Below are 21,067 nucleotides of genomic sequence, written 5' to 3'. Positions count from 1 at the left end.
TCAATGGTTACGGGGAAAGGGCAGGAATATGGAAGTGATGAATGTTGAATCAGCCGTGATCCTATTAAACTTCAGAAAATGTTTGCAGGGCCAGATGACTTACTCCTGTTCATATTTCCTATTGTGTTATTGATACACATGAACCATGCTGCTTTATATCAGGACTTCAGTGAAGGTCAACTAAGTCTGGCAAATGTCTTTCCCTGAAGGAAATTAGTGAACGAGAGTTTTTATTTTAAATAATTGATGACAGCATCATGGTCACTATTAATTGAGTTTAATATCGGAGTAGTCTCAACGATTTGTTTAATTGAACTTGAATTGTGACAGCTGCTATTGAAGGATTCTAAGTCACACACCCAATGTTTTAGTCTGCGTTTCAGAAAGGTAAGCGCAGTGATTTTGCAACACTGTCCCCGTTTCACCACTCAATACATCAAGAAATGGGAAACCATACCCACAAGAATGGTGGGCGGCACGGTGGCACAGTGGTTAGCCCTACTGCCTCACAGCGCCAGAGACCCGGGTTCAATTCCCGACTCAGGCGACTGACTGTGTGGAGTTTGCACATTCTCCCTGTGTCTGCGTGGGTTTCCTCCGGGTGCTCTGGTTTCCTCCCACAGTCCAAAAGATGTGCAGGTCAGGTGAATTGGCCATGCTAAGTTGCCCGTAGTGTTAGGTAAGAAGGGGTAAATGCAGGGGTATGGGTGGGTTGCGCTTCGGCGGGTCAGTGTGGACTTGTTGGGCCGAAGGGCCTGTTTCTCTACTGTAAGTAATCTAATCTAATCTAAGAATAATTTGGACAAAACTGGGGAATATTGATACTGGAAAGTTTATTTTTTCAATTTATCCACGTCACACCCAACAGAAGGCGACCTTTGAAACCCAGTTGGAAGTTATATTTGTATGAAGAAACAAATATTTGCATTTTAAATCAATAATTGCTTATGCGATTGCACAAAAAAGCAGTTTATTCATGTAGTGAAACAACGATGTCACTAATAGCTTGCCAATAAAATGAAGCTTCTCCCCAGTCAGATGCATTTATTTAATTTGCCGAGATACCTGCCACACTCTGCTTTTCAATTAGTGTTTTTGCGGAAATGACATGTCAGTCCTTAGAGATGACACGTGTTCAAGCTGATGGATTTCTGAACCAGCGTGTCCTGAGACTTGTACCTGAAAAGACATGAGTACTCTTCCTTCGATTTCCAGTCACTGACTCGGACCGTCAGATAACTGCTCATGGTCTAGCTGTTGTCACTCTCAAGTTTAGGGAAGCTTGTAGTCACTCCACTCTGTGTCTGACTTTCTCCCACTTTCCAAATCATGTCCACGAAACCCGGATAGAAGCCATGGGCCAGACAGGTTAGTGTCACCATTTCTGCTGAAGTCAATTCTTGGTGAGAAGGTGGAAATAACTCCAGTGATGGCACCTGCAGTTTCCAGTCTGTAACACACATGGATTGAAGTTAGGAAATATCAAGGTAGCGTAAATTTATGTTTATCATCGAAAGCATGAAGAGAAAAACACACAGTAAAGGCTTTATTCAATATCCGTGGTCGTTCTTTCAAGCCACATGCATCCAGTCTCTCTTACCTCTTACTGTGGAAAACTATTATTGAAGCTGTCCCTACTGTGTTTTCAGTCAGTGGATAGGCAGGTCGAGCAAATACTTCATATCTGCGCGACTAATTTTAAAATATACAGATATTGTGATAAGCGAATTTTCTTTCACCAAGAACATACCCACCTGTCCGCACCTTTTTAAGGATAAGTGACTTCTATGTTTTGAAAACGCTAATTCATTAGCCTCATTAAAGACACTGCTTCGATAAAAACAAAGACAGATTTTCCTCCTCTTAACAAAAACAAAAATGTCCCGTTTATCTGCTGAATTGGTTTATGGGTTGATGAATGCAAGTGACACTTATGCAATGGAAAGCAGCAAATCTTGCAGCAGAAAAGTTACTGGGATGAAACAATAACCAACTTAATTGCAGAGAATGCGTTGATTGTTTCGACCATTTTTGTCTGTACTGCATGTGATGTCAGTTCAAGACATTACGGTTGATCGTTTTGTACACTAATGCTGAATAACAGGAGATCAACTTTACTGTTGGTCATAATATTAACTTGGATAATATTGTAAACACACGTTTCCTGCGACATGAATCAGATTTTCTTCCTTTAAAAGAATCTACAATTAGAATAATATTTCTAGGCCTGACCAGCAGTATTCTGCAAAGTTTTGCTCTTACACTCCTGCCTGGCAATCAGAGGGACGTGAGTTGAAGTGAAATTGCGACGTCCCATATATTTGTTGCTGATTATCTGGCTGCGCAGCAGAAGATGTCTCTTGCTGCGAAACATACATGTAAAAGACTGCCAACCTACTTGGCAGTTTGTATGAATTCTGCACAATTTGTAAAAACGATGTTTGTTCCTCCTTTCTCCAGATTCTCCTCCCAGTTCCAAGAACAGTGTAATAAAGAGGTCGTATTGTGAAAACTCGTGGCTAATTGTAATCAGGACTATCGAAGTGAGAGTTTGGTGATAGTCTAGACTATGGAATTACAAGTGAACAAAACAGCAGTACAGCATAGTGACAGACCCTTTGGCCCTCCAAGCCTGTGCGGACTATTGTGCCATAAATAAACTAACAAAACATTTTTGCCCTTATTCGGTCAATATCCCTCTGTACCCTGTGCATGTAAACACCCAGATACCTCATAAATATCGTCAACGAGTATCCTTTCACCAACTATTCTGGCAGTGCGTTTCAGGTACCACCATGCCTTGTATGAAAGAAAGAAATCCCTCATGTATCTCCTTTAAAAGTCCACTCTGTTACCTTGATACTGAGCCACTTTCAAATTGAAACTTTAATCATGGGGAAAAAAAACAGCGTCTCACTATTGACCTTATCTATACATCGCATTTTTTTTAGACCACTACCAGGGCTCTTCTCAGCCACTGTCTTTACATGTGAAAGCAATCAATCCTAATCTTTCTTAACTTGTCCCATTGCCAATGCCCTCGAGACAAGGCAACAGCCTGGCGAATCTTCTCTGCACGGTCCCCAAAGCGTCAGCGTTCATCTGGTAATGTGGTCACCTTAGTTCTCAAAATGCAGTCCAACAAGTGTTTTATATTGCTGCAATACGGTTTGCCAACTCTTATACTCCAGGACCCGGCCGATAAAGGCAAGCGTGCCAAATGCCTCCTTAATCACCTTGACTACCTGTGTTGCCACTTCTAGAAAACTGTCCACTCGCACGCACCAATCAATTTGTGTATCAATATTTCTAAGTGTTCTGCAATGTACAGAATAATTCACGCCTATATTTGACAATTAAAAATGCACGACCTCGCATTTGTCTGGATTAAACTCCATCTGCCGTTTCTTTCCCCAAATCGCCAAACTATATCAATATCCTATTTTTATCATTTCACAATCCGAATCCCATGTGACTTTGGCATTTTTAGTCCATCTGCCATTTAGAATTGCATTAAATGGCTTTCTAAAGTCCAAATGACCTACATCCACTATCCTTCTCTCGACAATAATCCTTGTCACCTCTTCAAACAGTTCAATCAGTTTGGACAGACATGACTATTCCCGTACAAAACCGTGCTGCTTGTCACTAACTAGTCCATGTTTTTCCAAATGTGCACATATCTCGTTCATCAGTATTTTCTCCAAGAGCTTCACCATCACAAATGCTAGTCCCATATTTCCTGGATTATACCCGTTTCCTTTTTTAAACAAGGGAACAACCTTAGTTAACATCAATTCCTTGGGAAATTCACCTGTTGACAAAGAGAATTTGGAGACATTTACTAAGCCCCTAACTATTTCTTCCCTTGTCGTTCACCTGAACCTTGGATAGATCCCAACTGGCCCTGGACACTTGTCTACTGAATGCGATTTAGGATACCTAAAACTTCCTCCTTCAATATATTGAGATTATCGAGAGCACTCACACACTCATCCCTGATGTCAACATCAGTCATGTTTTTCTGCTTGGTGAATACCGATGCAAAGTGTTCATTAAGGATCTCTCCAACTTCCAATGTCTTCACACATAATTTCCATACTTTGTTCTTGAGTGGCCTCCTCTTTACCTTGCGATCCTGTTTCTTCGAATATATGCATAAAATGCCTTGGGAGTCTTCTTGACCCTGTTTGCTGATATTTCATGTCCCTTTTTAGCCTTCCTAATTCCTCGTTTATGTTCCTTCCTAATTTCTCTATACTCCTCAAGGGCTGCCTTCCTAATTTCACTATATGCTGCAGTGTGTAGCTGTCAGTTTACCTTATGCTTCCTTTTTCCTTTTGACTAAACTTACAATTTTCCTCATCATCCGGGCTCCTGAATCCTGCCATTCCTAACCTTCAGTTTTGCAGGGACATGCTTGCCCTGCACCTCAATCAACTGGCCTTCAGAAGCCTCCTACAAACCCTCAAGTAACTGTTGCCAATCCTGATTCACCAGTACCTGTAAATTGTACGTGTACTCGGCCCTTATCCAATTAATCATACTCAACAGAGGACCATTCTTGTCCTTGTTGATGACTAATGGAAATCCTACAGAACTGTGGTCACAAAGCTCAAAATGCTCTCTGACGGAAACATTGATCACCGGTCCTGTCTCATCCACTAATGCTAAGTCGAGTGTGGACCCTCTCTTATTGGCTTGTCAACATTTTGTTTCAAAAAGCCCTCCTGGAAACAAATAGCAAATTGATGTCATTCGAGCCTCAGGCTGTAAGAGAGCTCGAGTCAATAAGTGAAAAGTTGACGTCAGCCACATCTACCTTGCTTTTTTACACCTTTCCAATTTTTGATTGCATACCTGCTCCTTTGACTGTCGTGGGCTATTGGAAGGTTTACAGAAAACTCCTAAGATTGTGAATTCAACGTTTTATTTCTGACCTTTACCCATGCTGCCTCACTGCAAGATCCCATGATGTATCCTCCCTTAACACAGCCATGATATAATCCCTAACCCTAACGTTCCCAACCCTCTCATTTCCCTTCCTGTCCTTTATCAAACAGCATATGCTTGAAGGTTGTGCTGTCAGTCCAGGCCCTCTTTTAACCTAATCTCTGAAATGGCAAGAATATCATAATCCCTTTAATTACTTCTTGCTCTTAGTTCATTTATCTCACGTCATATTTCTTGAATTGAAGTAAATGCACTGCAGACCTCCAGCCACTCTGAGCTCTGCGATTTCCCTCCGCCTGCTCTTACATTGTGCTATGCATAGCTCATTCTCAATTTTGTCCTCAGTTCCTGAGCCTGCTTGCCTGTGATCAGATTCTAAACCCCCACTACACCAGTTTAAACCCTCATGTGGAGTTCCAGAGCAGCTCCCATTCAGGATATTGATGCCCCTCCAGTACAGGTGCAACCCGTTCTTCTTGTGCAGGTCCTATCTTCTCCAGACGACATCTCAATGATCCATATATTTAAAGCCCTCCCTCCGATACCAGCCCTGCAGGCACGTGCTCAACTGTACTCTGCCTCTGTCCCTAGCTTCACTAGCCTATAGCACGCGTAGTTAACATCCTGGCAGGCCTACTTTATAGCTTCCCACCTAATTTTCCGAATTTTCTTCACAGGACTTTACTTTCTTCCTAGCTGTGTCACTTGCGCCAATGTGGGCAAGGAATTGTGCATGTTTTCCCTACCGTTTCAGTGTATCCTATACCCGCCCAGAGACATCCAGTACCCGTGCACCAGGGAGAAAACACACCATTCTGGACTCTTGTTCACGGCCAAAGAAGCATGTCCCTAGCTAACGAGTCACCTACTAGTATCGCTTACTCGGACATTGCCCCCGCTGCTTTACAGCAAAACCAGTTGTGCTGCCACACACCTTGCTGCTGTTTGTAATCCACATTGAGAGGCTATCCCCACCACCAGATTCCAAAACGGTACTCTGTTTGAGAGTGAATAGCTATAGGAAACTCCTGCACTACATGCCTGCCTCTGCTGGCGGACACCCATCCATCTGTCTGGACGTGTGCTGTGACCACGTCAAAAGAACTTGTGTCTATTACTCTCTCCACGCACCACAGTATGTCCAGCAACTTCTCCAACTGAAACACAGTTCTATGAGGAGCTGCAGTTGGTCACTATTCTTATATATGTAGTTATCAGAGACACGAGATGCCTCCCAAACAGTTCTAAAGTTAGTGAGACAAAATAATCCTGCAGGAGACAATGGACTTTGGATAAAGTCAAAACTCTTGCTTTGAGACATAATGCTACTGCGCTACTTGTATGACATGAAAGAGCAGTATATAGGTGACAACAGTGTGTTTGATGCAGTCTTAGGGTACTGTGCAATCCAAGATGGAGGACAAGGCAAAATGAGATCAAAACAGTCGCACTTTACAAAAAAAGGAGCAAGAGGCACAAAATGAAATGAAACAGACAGATAAATAAACCGGCACAGTTGGTTGGCCCAGCAGTGAATACGGACAGCTGTCACTGGAGTTCGTTTGAAGCACGCAGAGGGTAGTACGTATGTAGAACAAATTGCTAGAGCAAGTGGTAGAGGCGGCTGCAATTACAACATTTCAAAGGCATTTGTATTGGTATATGAATAGGGTTTACAGGGACATGTGCCAAATGTTGGAGAATGGGACTAAATTAATTTAGGATATCTAGTCGACATGGACGAGTCAGACAGAAGGATCTGTTTTTCTTATTTACAGTTCTAGGACTCTACTGAGACTACAACAAGATTTTTTGATAACGTCCCACATGGGAGGTTGGTAGCAAAGGCAACAGCCTGGGCATCCAAGACAATTGTGTAAATTTGACCCAGAATTGGCTGAGTGGCAAGATGCAACTGGCTCGTTTGCTCCAATCGAAATCAGTGTCAGTTGGGGTTCCACAGGTTTAATGTTGGGGATGTTGCTTTTTGTGGTTTATATAAATGATTTAAATACAGAAGGGTTGCTTAAAAAGTTATTTAACGAAACAAAAAAGTCATCAGCTGAAAATTAGCAATGAGGTTGGCCTTCACTCTAATGCATTGTACGGGCTTGTCTGTGACAAATGGAATTCTATTTGGATATATGAGGTGATGCACCTGGACAGGAAAAATAAAACAAGGGAATACCTGATGAACAGATGAAGGCTGGGAGGCAGCGTGGATCATGTGGACGTTGGTGTGCATGTGGATAAAGTGGTTAAGAAGACATATAATTATTGTAATAAATAGCTAAGGCGTACATGTTAAGAACTGGAACTGAATAAAACGTTGTTTCGGCCTCAGCGTGAATATGGTGTGCAGTTCAGAATTTCACATTATGGGATATTTGACAGACATGTGGATAACGTGGTTAAGAAGACGTATGGAATAATTATAATAAATAGCTAAGGCATACATGTTCAGAACTGGAACTGAATAAAACGTTGTTTTGACCTCAACGAGAATATCGTGTGCAGTTCAGAATTCCACATCATAGGATCATAAAATCCCAATAGTGTGGAAACAGACCATTTGGTCCAACAGATACGCATCAACCTGATGAAGATATTCCTTACCAAACCCATTCCCCTCCTCTATTACTCTACATTTCTACTAACTAATACACCTAGCGTACACATCTCTGAGGACTATGGGCAACTTAGCATGGTCAATTCACCTAACCTGCACATATTTAGAATGTGTGAGGAAATGGGAGCACCTGGAGGAAACCGGAGCAGATACTGGGAGAATGTGCTAACTCCACACAGACAGTCATGCAAGGCTGGAATTGACCCAGGTCCTTGGTGCTGTAAGGCTGCAGTACTAACCACTGTGCCGCACGTCCCCCAGACCTCTTGTATTTCTATCCTGCACTAAGCCCAATGCAAGAATCATACCCCTAGTGGGTGGAATGTAATAGCACGAGGGAGTGTACAACAGGCTTTTGCCTGAGATCGAGAGTTTTGAAGAGAGATTGGACACAGACTGGTTATTTATCTGAGAAAAGCTAACATTAAGAGAGGATATGACTTAGAAGTTAAAAAAGGTTGGCATAGATGATGTAGTCGCAAAGAAACTTTCCCCTTGATCCAAGGTAAAATGAACAGTATGGCATAAATTTAAAGTATTATGATGAAATTTTAGATTAATCCATTTACATACTGAATATGATGAGAGTCAGGGACTCACTGCCTCCAGAGTCGGTAGATTCAGAAACCCTCATAAATTCACAAAGTGTTAAGATGTACATTTGCAATGTCAGCAAATGTAATCAAATGGACCAAGTGTTAAAACATGGGATTAGAATAGCTAGGTACTTTTCCAATACTGCAGACGTTTATGAGTCGATGATTATAAGACTTAGCGTAAGAACAGATTGACACTGATTAATGTGAGATTTCTGGCGAATTGTCATTATAAAAAAAATGTTTTGGTCATTTATAATTACACTGATTAATGACTTTGCTGAACTTAATGTGTTGTGCTTGCGTAGATTAGAATATGACTCTTGATAGAGAGGTTTGAATGTGCTATAACTGCCGATCTGATTTTTATGATTGTATTGGGAAGTTGCAAGGTGGGAGAATAAGTGGCAAAGAGGTTGGTGGCGATTTCCGCGCTTAATTATGCTCAGGGCTTTGGTGATGAGAGTGTCGGGTAGTAATGGAAAGAACTGGGGGAGCAAAGTACAGTACAGCAAGGAACAGGCCTTCGACCTAACAAGATTGTATCAACATACAATGCCTTTCCAATCTTAAAACCTTTTGCCGATACGTGGTTATCATCCCTCCAATCTCTATTGGTCATATATCTGCCAATATGCCAATGTTAAGTGAGGATTATGGATGCTTAAAGCTGGAATATTAGAAATAACCAGTGATATGTTGAATGTAGAAAATGCCGTAATAGTCTAGAAAATGAATTAAGAGTGTCAGAGAAAGAAATTAGAAGAAATTTCTTGCATGTATCATGAACAGTAGCACAAGGTACAGTAATGAAAAAGCTGCAGTAAGTTCTTTAGAGAAAATTTTAAAGAATCTCAACATAGGCAGTGATTTCACAAGATCTGAATATTAAATGTTTCCTTTAGTAGCTGACAGTACGGTATAACTTCACGGTGCTGCTAAATTCACAATTTGTTGTGCCTTTGAATTGAATACATTTCCAAGCTATTTCGGACAGTTGTCAAGTGTGAACCATAATGTTCTGGCTCTGGACTCGCATATAGACCAGAACAGATCTTCAGTGAACACATTATCCTGAACACAGAATGTAGCTAGTTGGATACATAATTCAAATAATTCAACTTGCCAAGCCCCAGTCCAAATACTGGAATGTGGCCTGAGGCTGCATGGCTCATGTTTCGGTTATAAAGGGTACAGACGGCCGAGTAGCCTCCTTGTGTACTCCAATTTTCTGTTTTGCCGTAACATCGACTATGTCATTTTTTGCAATGCATTCAATGTTCATGGAAAGGTGTGTCGCGATAATCTTAGCAGACCACAGGGGCTGCTCTCTCGTTTAAACAGATAAGCAGATGGTTTTAAACTGACAACAAAACAAATCCGGCATTTATTTAAATTAGTACAGAAATAAAATCTTTGCAGAAAGCTTAGTGACAAAATAGCAACATGACATTTCCCCATCAACAGGAAACAGATATTTCTAAAGTAATGAATTGCTCATGTGACAATGACTAAATCAAATTACTTTTGTGCTTGTTGCTTCATTGTTTTATTTTACATAGATCCAGACAATGTTCAATCGAATAACATTAAAATTTCCTCTGCAAGCCATGAATGACAACATTATGACTAACATTGGAAAAAAGGGTAACATTTTCAAACTATATATTTAATTTGAAAACATCCTTGTGAAAATGATAAAAAACTTTCATAAGAGCAAGCAGCGAATTAAATGAGATTGATTGTCTGGAAATATTGTTGAACAGGTTTGTAAATGACGTGTTTCTCAAATTCTAAAAGGTTTTGGGACCGCTACACATGTCTCGTTTCCTGCGTCACTCAACTGTCTTACCATACTTTATCTCTTTGTCCCTCTTCAATTCAAAAACGTGCCCCTCTTTCCCTGTTTTTTTTTTACCCCTTTACAGTTCAACGATGTCATTCTCAATTCTTTGTTCTTTTCATTATTTAGACTTTATTCCTTTCCAAAATCAAGTTGCAAACTGTTCCATTCTTTTTCCCTGTCCTTCAGGAACATAGCCCCTCTGTCCATCTTCAACTTAATAATTTACTTTCCTTCTCCTCCGTACCCTACTTACTTTCTTCTGTTCAATAACATATCTTCCGGTTGACCAGATTTCAACTCTTTACCTTTTGTTGCCGCCACGCTGGCTCGATGGTAATGTCATTGGACGTGAATTCCAAAGTATCAGATGAATGCTCTAAGTACCTGCATTCAGGTTGTGTGGCAACAGTAGGTAAAACAATTATAATTAGTTATTAAATTGTGACAGTGATGGCAACAATGAAATAATCGCCAACTAAGGAAGCAACATCCTGATGTTATTTTTTCTGGATTGTACATCCGCAGCTGTACATAGTCTTCTGAGGAACAAGATACATATATCTGCTATGATTCGTGGTGGAGATTGAATTCAATTAACATCTAGAATTAGGAGTCGTATGATAACTCTGAATCTGCATTTAATTTGTTTTATTGTGGAACAAGTAACTAACGAAACTGAAAATCTTTGTTTTGCGAGCAGCACAGGCAGATCACAGCAAACAATGGCATACAAAGATTAGGGTGCTGAGACAGAGCGAGGCACATAGGTTACAACTACACAGGAAGTGCGCACAGCACGATCAACTTTAACAAAATCAATTTTCAACCATCAAAATGCTGGTTCATTAATGTCCTTTACAGAAGGAAACTGCATTCTTTACCTGGTTTGCCAAACACGTGACTCGAAACCCACAAGGAGAAAGATAGGACTGTCCTGAAGAAGGTTTATGCCTAAAACGTTGACTGTCTTGTTCCTCCTGCCTGACCAGCTGTGCTTTTTCCAGTCCCACGCTTTTTCTTCCCCAAAACGACATGAATGTGGGTGATTCTTAACTGTCTCCTAGGAGGTTAGGAATGGTCAATAAATACTGGCCTAACCAACACGCCCATATTCTGCAAATGACTTTTAAAAATTCAGAAAACAAGTGTTAAGAAGAAAATTAATATAGTAGGTTTGGATATTCTGGAAGTGCGGAAATAAAAAAGAAATAACGCTGGAGAAGTGCAACAGCCCTGGCAGCGGCTGCAGAGTCACAGAGTCATAGACACGGATAGCACAGAAACAGACCTTGCGATTCGATTCGTCCATGCCGACCAGAAATTCTTAAATAATCTAGTCTCATTTGCCAGCATGTGGGCCATATCCATCAGAAACCTTCGTATTCATGTATGCATTCAGCTTCCTCCATTTCTTCTGGCAGCACATTCTTTGCAGACACCACTCTCTGCGGGAAAATGTTGCATCTTAGGTCTTTTAAGTCGTCCTTCAGCCCAGGAGAAGACCTTGGCTGTTCACCCTATCCATGCTCATCATAATCTTATAATCCATGGAAAACGCTCCAGGGAATATAGCCAATGTCTATTCAGACTCCCCTCAAATCTAAAACGTCCGACCATAGCAACATCCTTGTGGAACATATGTTGATAAAATTCTTTCAAGTTTCATAATATTCTTCTTATAGCATGGAGAGCTGAATTGAAAACAGTACTCAAAACTGCCTTACCCAATGTCCTTCAAAGCCGCAACATGACCTCCCAACTACTACACGCAATGCACTGATATATAAAAGCAATCATAATAAACTCCTTCTTCACTACCCTGCCTATCTGGGTCTCCGCTTACAAGAAGCTGTGAACATGCACTCCATTATCTATATTCGGCAACACTCCCCAGGACTTCACCATAAAATAAATAATTCCTGCCCTGATTTGTCTTTCCAAAAAGCAGCACCTCACGTTTGTCTAAATTAAACTCCAATAGCCATTCCACAGCCTTTTGACCCTTCTTACCAAATCTTTTAATTCTTCGTTGTCTACTACACCTCCAATTTGGGTTCGTTTGCAAACTTTCTAATCACACTCCTTTGTTCACATCAAATTCATTTACATGCACAATGAAAAGTATTGGATCCATCATCAATCTGTGTGACACACCGCTCATCCCAGGCATCCAGTCTGAAAAGCAGCCCTTCACCATTACCCTCTGTCTCCTACCTTTGAACCTGTTCTTAACGAAATGGTTAATTTTCCCTGCATTCCACCTGATTTAACTGTACAAACCAGTCTACCACGAGTAACCTTGTCGAATGCCTTACATACATCATGTCCACACTTGGCCTCCATCAGTCCTCTTCATAACATCTTCAAACATCCACACCAAGCTTGTGAAATATCAACGTATAAAGCCCTTTTGACTATCCCTATTCAGTCCTTTGTTTTCCACATACATGTAATTCCTGTCCTTGAGGATTCCCCCCATCAACATACCCAGCACTGATGTGAGGCTCATCAGTCCATAGTTCCCAGGCTTTTCTTACAGAGTGGCAGCACACCTATGGTTATCGATGATGCAACTATGTCAGCATGGGGCCCAGCAAACATTTTCCTAGTTTCTCACAAAGTTCCAGGTTGCGCTTTTTCAGGTCCTGGGGATGTATGCACCTTTACACATTTTAAGGTGCCCAATGCCTTAACTAGTTTTAAGGCGCTTAACATCTACTGCTCTAGAATAAAGTCACGTGTTTTCAATGTGGCTATTTATCGCCCAAAGTTCACTAGCTTCTATATCGTTGATACTGGTGACAAAAACCTGTTTAGTATCTCCCCTGTTTCTTGCAGTTCCACACATAGGCAGCCTTGGTGATAATTAAAGGGATATCTTCTCCATGATTAGTCTTTTGTCCCTAATGTAGTTATGGAATGCCTTTGAATTCCCTGTAACACGTTTTTGCCCAAACTCTCTCATGTTCCCTTTTTAAACTGCTAGTTTCCTGCTTAAATAGTTACACATACTATTGTTTCGTGGTGCTATGGATCCAGTAGCAATTCCAGCTTCGGATGACTGACTGTGTGGGATTTGCGCATTCTCCCCAAGTCTGCAATTGGTTTCCTCTGTTTGCTCTAGTTTTCTCCCAAAGTTGAATGGTGTGCAGCTTAAATGGATTGGCCATACTTAATTACTCATAGTAGCCAGTCATGTGCAGGTTGGGCGGATTGACCAGACAAAATCCAATGATAGGCTGGGGTGGAGAATCTTGGCGGGCTGCTCTCTGGATGTCAGTATGGACTTGTTGAACAGGATGGCTAGTTTCTATTCTGCACTATTATTTCACTGCCTTTTTATTACTCCAGGGATTCACTTGATCCCTGCTTCTGTACCTGCTTCCTTCTTTTTCATAATCAAATCTGTAATTTCATCCAGATTTTCCTACATCTTCTAGCCTTACCCTTCACCCAAACAGGAATATACCTTTTATGAACTCGTGTTATCTTATTTTTGAAGGCTTTTCATTTTCCAGCCGTCACTTTACCTGTGCATATCAATCCACAATCAACTTATGAAAGCTCTTGCATCATACCATCAAAATTGCCCTTCCTATAATTTAGGACATTAACTTCTTGATCAGGTCTATCCTTTCCATCACTATTTTGAAAATGTTAGAATTATAATGAATGGACCCAAAGTGCTCCCCCACTGACATCTCAATTACCAGCTCTGACTTATTTCCCCAGAGAAGATCAAGTTTTGTTCCTTCTCTAATAGATACATTCATATACGGAAGCAGAAAATTTTGTTTCATAAATTTAACAAATCTTCTTCACCCAACCCTTAACAGTATGACAGCCCCAACGATGTTTAAAAATGAAACTCCTCTGCCAAAGCCACCCTATTATTCATACACATAACTGAGATATCCTTACAAATTTGTTCCTCAATTTCCCGCGGACTGTTGGGGTTGGTTAATGGTACAATCCCAATAAGGTGATCATCCCTTTCTTATTTCTCAGTTCCACCCAAAAAATCTTCCATGGACGAATATCCAGGAATATTCTCCCTCACTGAAGTCGTGATGTTGCCCCTGATCAAAAATACCATTCCCTCTCTTCTCATATTCCCCCTCCCCACGCTATCCTTCGTAGAGCATTGATACAACTAATGTCTCAGCGTCTAGTATGACTCTTTTTGAGGACTGTCGTTCTGATGCGAGTATTACTGGAGTAGTTCTAAAGAAAAGCGACGTTGATCCTGAAGCAGTAACTCATTCTACCTGTACTGACAAAACTACACAATACTGAGAAAACATTTTCGGATTCTTTTGACATTTTGTCGTGTTTGTTTTATATTTAAAAGTAAAAACTCATCTGACTCATAATTGTCCTCCGTCGAAGAAAATCAATCATCCATATCCTGCCTGGCCAATCAACCACTCATCTCCAGAAGCAAAAAGGCATGGACTTTGCCAGGGTCACACAGCAGGTCAGCAGGTGAGTTGACTGTGTAAATATTCCTCACCAATGTGAATTCGCTGATGTATTAGCAGGTTGAATGATTGCTTAAATCACTTCCCACAATCAACGTTGGTGAAGGGTTTCTCTCCAGTGTGAGCTCTTTGGTTTTATAGTAATTTAGATAAGTGAGTGAGGTTTTTCCCACGTTCAAAACAGGTGAATGATCTTTCTCTCTCTGTGAATTCGCTAGTGTCTCACAGGCTCGATTACTGATTGGATCGCTTCGCACAAGTGGAGCAGAGGAATAGTTTCTCCCCAAAGATGCTCCAATAATTTAGATAAGGCAGTGAATCCTTTTCCACATTTATAACAGGCGAATGGTCTCTATCTCCTGTGAATTCGCTGGTGTATCAGTGGGCTGGATAATTGAATCGGAGGAGTTGAATGGTTTCTCGTTAGTTGAATTCTTTAATGTTCCCGTAATTTAGATGAGGGAATGAATCATTCTCTACATTCAGAACAGGTGAATGGTCGGTGTCAATTCCTTGATTTTTCAGCAGGCCGGATGACTGAGTGATGCTTTTCCACAATTCGGGCAGGTGAATGGTTTTTCTTGAATGTGAACTCGCTGGCGCATCAATGCAGCAGAAAATTGAATGCATCCTCCCCCCATTCCAACAAAGGTGAATTCACTGGTGTATCAGGAGGTTGGATGACTGAGTGAATGATTTCCTGCAATTGGAGCAGCCGAATAGTATCTCTCTAGTATGAACTCACTAGTGTATCTGTAGATTGCATGACCAAGTGAACCCATCCACCATCAGAGCAGGTGAATGGCTTCTCCCCAGTATGACTACATTGGTGATGTTCCAGCTGGGATGGGGAAACATACCTTCTCACAATTCTCGCATTTCCACAGTCATTCTCTATTGCGTCTGCGCTGGTATTTTTACATTTCAGGTGAATGTTGACAGACTACTCCACACTCAGAGAATACAGATGTCTCCCTGGTTGAACGGTGCTTTTTCCTTGAATGTTTATAATTTTGAGATAATTAGCTTTTGATACATTTAGTGAGTATTGGACCTGGAATTGGTTTCATTTGAAGTCTGTAAATGCAAATCAATCTTTCAAACAGAAAACAATTGCGGTGGAAGAAACCAGAAGGACAAAACATATTCTGAAACTATAGCAATTAATCAGGTCAGTTGTGGAGACGACACTTGCAGAAACTGTCGAGTTATTTTAAAACTGAATGTATTCATAATTATCCTTCAGGGAAAGAACCAATCAATGCTTGCACAAAACTATAGAAAGAGATAGAGTGAGCATGAAAGAGAGTGATTTTATAGATCTACAACTCAATCCTATTCCTCCTTTCTCCCCATTCTATTCAATCCCGGTGAAGTGCTAAGAAGCCATGCACAGTTCTTTGAATTTGGAGTTGCAGAGAGACAAGGTGGTGAAGATGACTTTAGCACAGTTGCTTTTCTTGTTCAGTGTATTGAATATAGGAAATGGTAGGTCATGTTGCAGCTGGTTAGGACATTGGTTGGGCAACTTTTGGAAAACAGTGCTCATTTCTGGTCTCCCTGCTATAGGAAAGACGAAATGGTTCAGAAACGATTCACAAGGTTGTATCTGTGATTCGAGCATTTGAACTACAGGGAGAGGCTGAATAGCCTGGAGAATGTTTTCTCTGTGAAGTGTCAGAGGCTAAGGGGTGACGTTATAGATTTTTATAAAATCAGGAAAGACATGGATAGGGTGAATAAACATTTTTTTCGACTGTGTAAAACTAGAGGGCATAGGTTTAAGGTGAGAAGGAAAAGATTTAAAGGGAACTTCGGGGAAATCTTTTCACACGGTGGGTCGCACATGTCTGAAATGATCTGTTATAGAAGTTGTCAGGTACAGTTAATACAGTTAAAAATGGGTACCTGAATAGGGCATGTCCAGAGGAAAACGAGCCAAATGCTGACATATAGGTCTAGATCAGTTTAGAATATCTGGTCATCAGGAATGGTTGGAATAAAGGATCTGTTGCCGTGCCTAGGACTAGCATGGATAGCATGAATAGTTACAATTTCTTTTCCCAGAGCAAGGAGTCGAAAAGTAAAGGGCATAAAGTGAAGCGAATAGGAAAATGATTTACAAGGGACATCAGGGCAAACCTTTCTTTCCGAATACGGTGTATGGATGGAAAGAACTACCAGTGGACATGGTCTAGACTGATGCAATTACGACTTTTAAAAGTTAACTGGATGATTTCATGTATACAAAGGATTTAGATAGATATGGGTCAAATGCTGGCAAATAGGAGGAGGTGAAATTGGCATATTAGTTCGGCGTGGGCGAGGTGGACTGAATACCTTGTTTTTATGCTGTGCAACTCTATGCCTTTAAAGAACAGTGCTTTGATTACAGGAGTTGGCAAGTCAAGTTGTGGCTCTGCTGGACATTTATAAGGCAACTTTTGGAATATTGTGTGCAATTCTGGTCTCCCTGCGACAGGAATAATGTTTCAAAACTTAAAAGGACTCAGCAAAGACTTACAAAGATGTTTCTAGGGTTGGACAGTTTGTACTATCAGAAAAGGCTTAATCGACTAGGGATATTTTCCTTGAAACATTGAAGACTGTGCGTGACCTAACAGAAATTTATAAAATTATGAGGATAGCATGAATAGCCAAGGTCTTTTCCACAGGGTGGACGAGTTCAATATAGGAAGGCATAGGTTTAAGGCGAGAGCCGTAAGATTTGAAGGGCTCCTAAGTGGTAATGTTTTCACACAGATTGTGTGCATTTGGAATGAGCTGCCAGAGGAAGTGATGAAAGCAGAAGCAATTAAAACACTTAAAAGGCATCTGCTTGCGTACATATTTAGGAAAGGTTTGGAGGGATATGGGCCAAATGCTGGCAAATGGGACGATTTTATTCAGAATATGTTATTGGCATGATCGAGTTGAACCACAGAGTCTGCCTCCATGTTATGCAGTTCCATGATGCTATAGCTCTCGCTATCTCTGCAAATTCCTCTAGCCCCTGCAACTACCCTTAGCTCTCCACATATTATTCTCCATCTCCACATCTCCGCATCCTCCTCCAACCCTGACAAAGCTCCTTATCTACGCAATCCCATGCAACAGCTTAATCCTACCAAACTCTAAAATTCGCCACTAGCCTCACACCCGTCCTTATCTATGTAATCTCCTCCAGCCTCAGAGACTTCACTATCTTGCAGAAAGTGTCCAAATGCGGAATAACACCTGACGTTCGGATATGTGTTGAGAGTTTGGCAACTTGCTTTCCATCAATTGCTGAAGGGACATGCTCCTTTTTATAATCTTCCAGTGTCTGAGACGAATGGAGTACATACCCGGCCTCACATTGGCACTGAAACTCACACACCACATTCGGCATTTGACTTGATGACAGCATTCTGTTGTTGGCAATTGGAAAGACCATACAGGAAGCACACTTAGCTGGTGGGAAATGTGGCGGCAAGGAATGAACTCGGACAATGAACTGGGAGACAGCATGACAGTGTGCCAGAGAAACAGCACTTTGATAATGTCTGGGGGTTTGCAGACTGGGGCTGGTGATCATTAACAAAAGTCACATCTATTCACATCCACCTATACACCCACTCTGTTTCAGAGCATCTTTACTGAGATTAGATATGAATTTCTCATCTGTGTAGTATCTAATATGCCCCCATCCCCCCCATTTAAGGCAGCAGGCATCTCCTGCACAGCTGTGATCATGACTTGAATGGATCCGTTTCAGAGGCGTGCTTGAAGTTCCATAAAGCCAGCTTCTATCCCCATATCGGTCAGTCTCTGTAATCTCATCCACCTTCACGACCTGCCAAGTACCTTGTACTGTTTCATTTCTGACCCCTTCCATATCACTCCCATGTATCACCAAACCATTGGTGGCTGTGCTTTCAATTGCCAAGCACCAAGTTCACTCTTGTTCCTTTGAAGTACTTCTTAAAATCAATTTACTTGGTCAAACTTTGTCAACTGTGAAGAATAATGGGTAGTTTCACTCCTCTATAGAAATGCACACCGTTGTTGTTACCTGACATAGGTTACCTCATGAAAGTTACAGAGGCATTTGAAATTATTGTGCCAAAATGTTCAGATAAGAAATTAGTTCAGATTATATGTACCAGGCTAATGACAACAATGGGATGGCAGTTTTACAAAGAAGAAGTGAACAGATATGACTTGTGTACACTGACGTTTAGATGATTTAGTGGTAATTTGCCTGAAACTGTGGGATCCTCGTACAGGGTTGGCTCAAGGGTGTTTCTTCTTGTGGGAATCTGAACATCATCAAGAAGGATCCTTCTCTTCTGTTTGTAGGACCTCGGAACCATGAAGAGTGAGGCTGGGAACTATTCCTTTCTTTCCTCAGGATTAAACCACACATTCGGTCCTGGAAGTGATAATCAGCAGCAATAACAGCAGAAACCAATCATTGCAGTCATTCGTTATTCAAATGGTATCCGAGAAGGTGGGATGACCGAATGTATCCCTTTCCACATACAGATTGATGAATGACCGCTCACTGGTGTGAACTCGTTGGTGCATCTGCAGGGTGAATGGTGGAGTGAATTCCTTCCCACACGCAGAGCGGGTGAGTGGCTTCTCTGCTGTATGATTGACCGGAAGAATCTCTTTGTGCTCGCACAACAGAAAAATAATCCCTTCCCAGTGTGAATCCATTCAGGAAATTGGATGAATAAGTAAATCGCTTTCCAAAAAGCCAGCAAGAAAATTACCTCACTCCAGTATGAAAGGATTATTTTGTGCAGGTCATTGTTGTTTTTAAAACTCTTCTCACAGTCTAAATATTCGAACACTTTCATATCAGGGTGGACAAACTGGTATTTCAGCAAATTGTATAAATGACAAAATCCAATCCCAGACGTAGTGCAAGTGCAGGATTTCATTCCAAGGGGAATATTTTGATGTATTCCCAACACAAACAGATAATTGAATCCCTTCCCATCGAAAATACATTTCCATCATTTCTCGTGGTGTGAGTTTTATTGTGCCTCTTCAGCTTAGGTGATCAGTTGTGGTCACATCCCCAATAGAATTGTTTTTAGCTGTATTATCTACTGAAAGCTCTCCCCAGGCATGGAGAATATCTTGGGAAAGTCCATACTCAGATCAAATCACGAACCAGGTTCCATGGGCGAAATGACATATTCCAGCAACTCGTTTGTATTTTAAGCAATAGCGACCAACTCAACCCCACAACTCTCAAAGAGCTCCTGCTCATCTTAGCTCTAGTAATCACTGTATAAGCACAAGCAAATCCAGTAGAAATACTCTGGCTTACCCAGCATGCTTTCCATCTTCTTAAGCCGCCCACTCCTGTCTTTTGACTACATTGCACAATGACCGCTCAAGAGTGGGAGGAACCACCTGTTTGCATAACTCTGCCATATGCCAGCCTCTCACCATGGGCTCGGAATGGGTGAAGCTACTGATTTGCTGGGACAAAACATCTGGTGAGACCGGAGTTCCGGAAGTCCAAGCGAATGTGCATAGGAAAGCTGATCATGCATACACCACACTGCCAGCCGAGCCAACGTAGCTGCTGTTTCCCAATGTGTGATCCGGGGTAAAATTGGAACTTGCAAGTTATTAATCGAAATTGGAAGAACTTAGGAAGTGTTCACAAATATTTTTTGTACTCCCGCTCGCGCCGGCGCTCAGTCCCCAGTCACACAGTCTCACCACCAGCAGATGAGAGAAACAAGCGTCTCTACCAATTGTTATGACTACCACTGCACATCCCCAAACTCTAGGTGATATTGCGTCTCTACAGCGCTCACCTGTGACCTAGCAAAAGGACATTCATTATTGGGGTGGTGCATGGGTAAATATGCTGCAATTGTTAGCATGATGTGAAAGTGGCGTGGAAATTAATGTAAGTAGGATCAAAACACATATATTGTGCAAAGCAGAGGGCTTCTTACAACGTTTTCAGGAAAATACACTTCAATGTCTTTTGAATCAGTGGATTTGAGCCTTACTGACCGGGCCAGCTTTTATTGACAATCCCAAATTATCTTTAGAAAGTGGCACTGAAGTGCTACCTGGAGCTGTTGTTGCTTTGTCCTTTAATGTCATTATGAGGCAAATAATTTTCAAGAAGGTATATAAAGAAAATCAATGTAATGATACCCCAGTACACCTAGAATGTGTGGTATTTGAGTTCCTTGAGAAGTGTCTGAGGCATAGGATAGGTATACCTTTAGAAATATGTAGTTTGATTAGGAGCAGTCAACTTTGTGTGTGGGAGATCATACCTCACAAATTTGTTAGGGTTCTTTAATGAAGTGACCAGGACGGTTGATGACCCAGGGTGATAGATGTAGTCTATAAGAATTTTAGTTAGGCCTTTTATAGAATTCCACATGGTCAATCACATGGAATCCAGGGAAAGCTGACAAATTAGAAACACAATTCGCGACATGCCAGGAAGCAGAGTGTATTACTGCAAGGATGCTTGTGCAACTGGAGGCCGGTGACCTATGGTGTGACTCATTGTCAGTGCTGGACCCATTGC

General features: G+C 41.3%; 1 protein-coding gene across 2 annotated transcripts in view; it reads left to right on the top strand.

Annotated features, from left to right (window-relative positions):
• LOC122543966 (uncharacterized) overlaps window positions 1-18,921 on the top strand; it is a 199,269-nt gene extending 180,348 nt beyond the window's left edge. The window contains exon 6 of one of the 2 annotated variants that reach the window (XR_015754592.1): window positions 18,847-18,861. The gene's annotated coding sequence lies outside the window, so the exon portion shown is untranslated. Of the gene's footprint in view, window positions 1-18,846 lie in introns of both variants that reach the window. The other variant, XM_043682972.2, reaches the window with a different exon arrangement.
• The last annotated feature ends 2,146 nt before the right edge of the window (window positions 18,922-21,067 follow it).

Source organism: Chiloscyllium plagiosum, unplaced genomic scaffold, assembly GCF_037043375.1.
Source record: "Chiloscyllium plagiosum isolate Xiang-an unplaced genomic scaffold, Cpla_swu_hap1 HiC_scaffold_46, whole genome shotgun sequence".
Classification (NCBI taxonomy): Eukaryota; Metazoa; Chordata; class Chondrichthyes; order Orectolobiformes; family Hemiscylliidae; genus Chiloscyllium; species Chiloscyllium plagiosum.
Note: the sequence above shows the minus strand (reverse complement) of the source record. Positions and strands in the feature narration are given on the sequence as shown.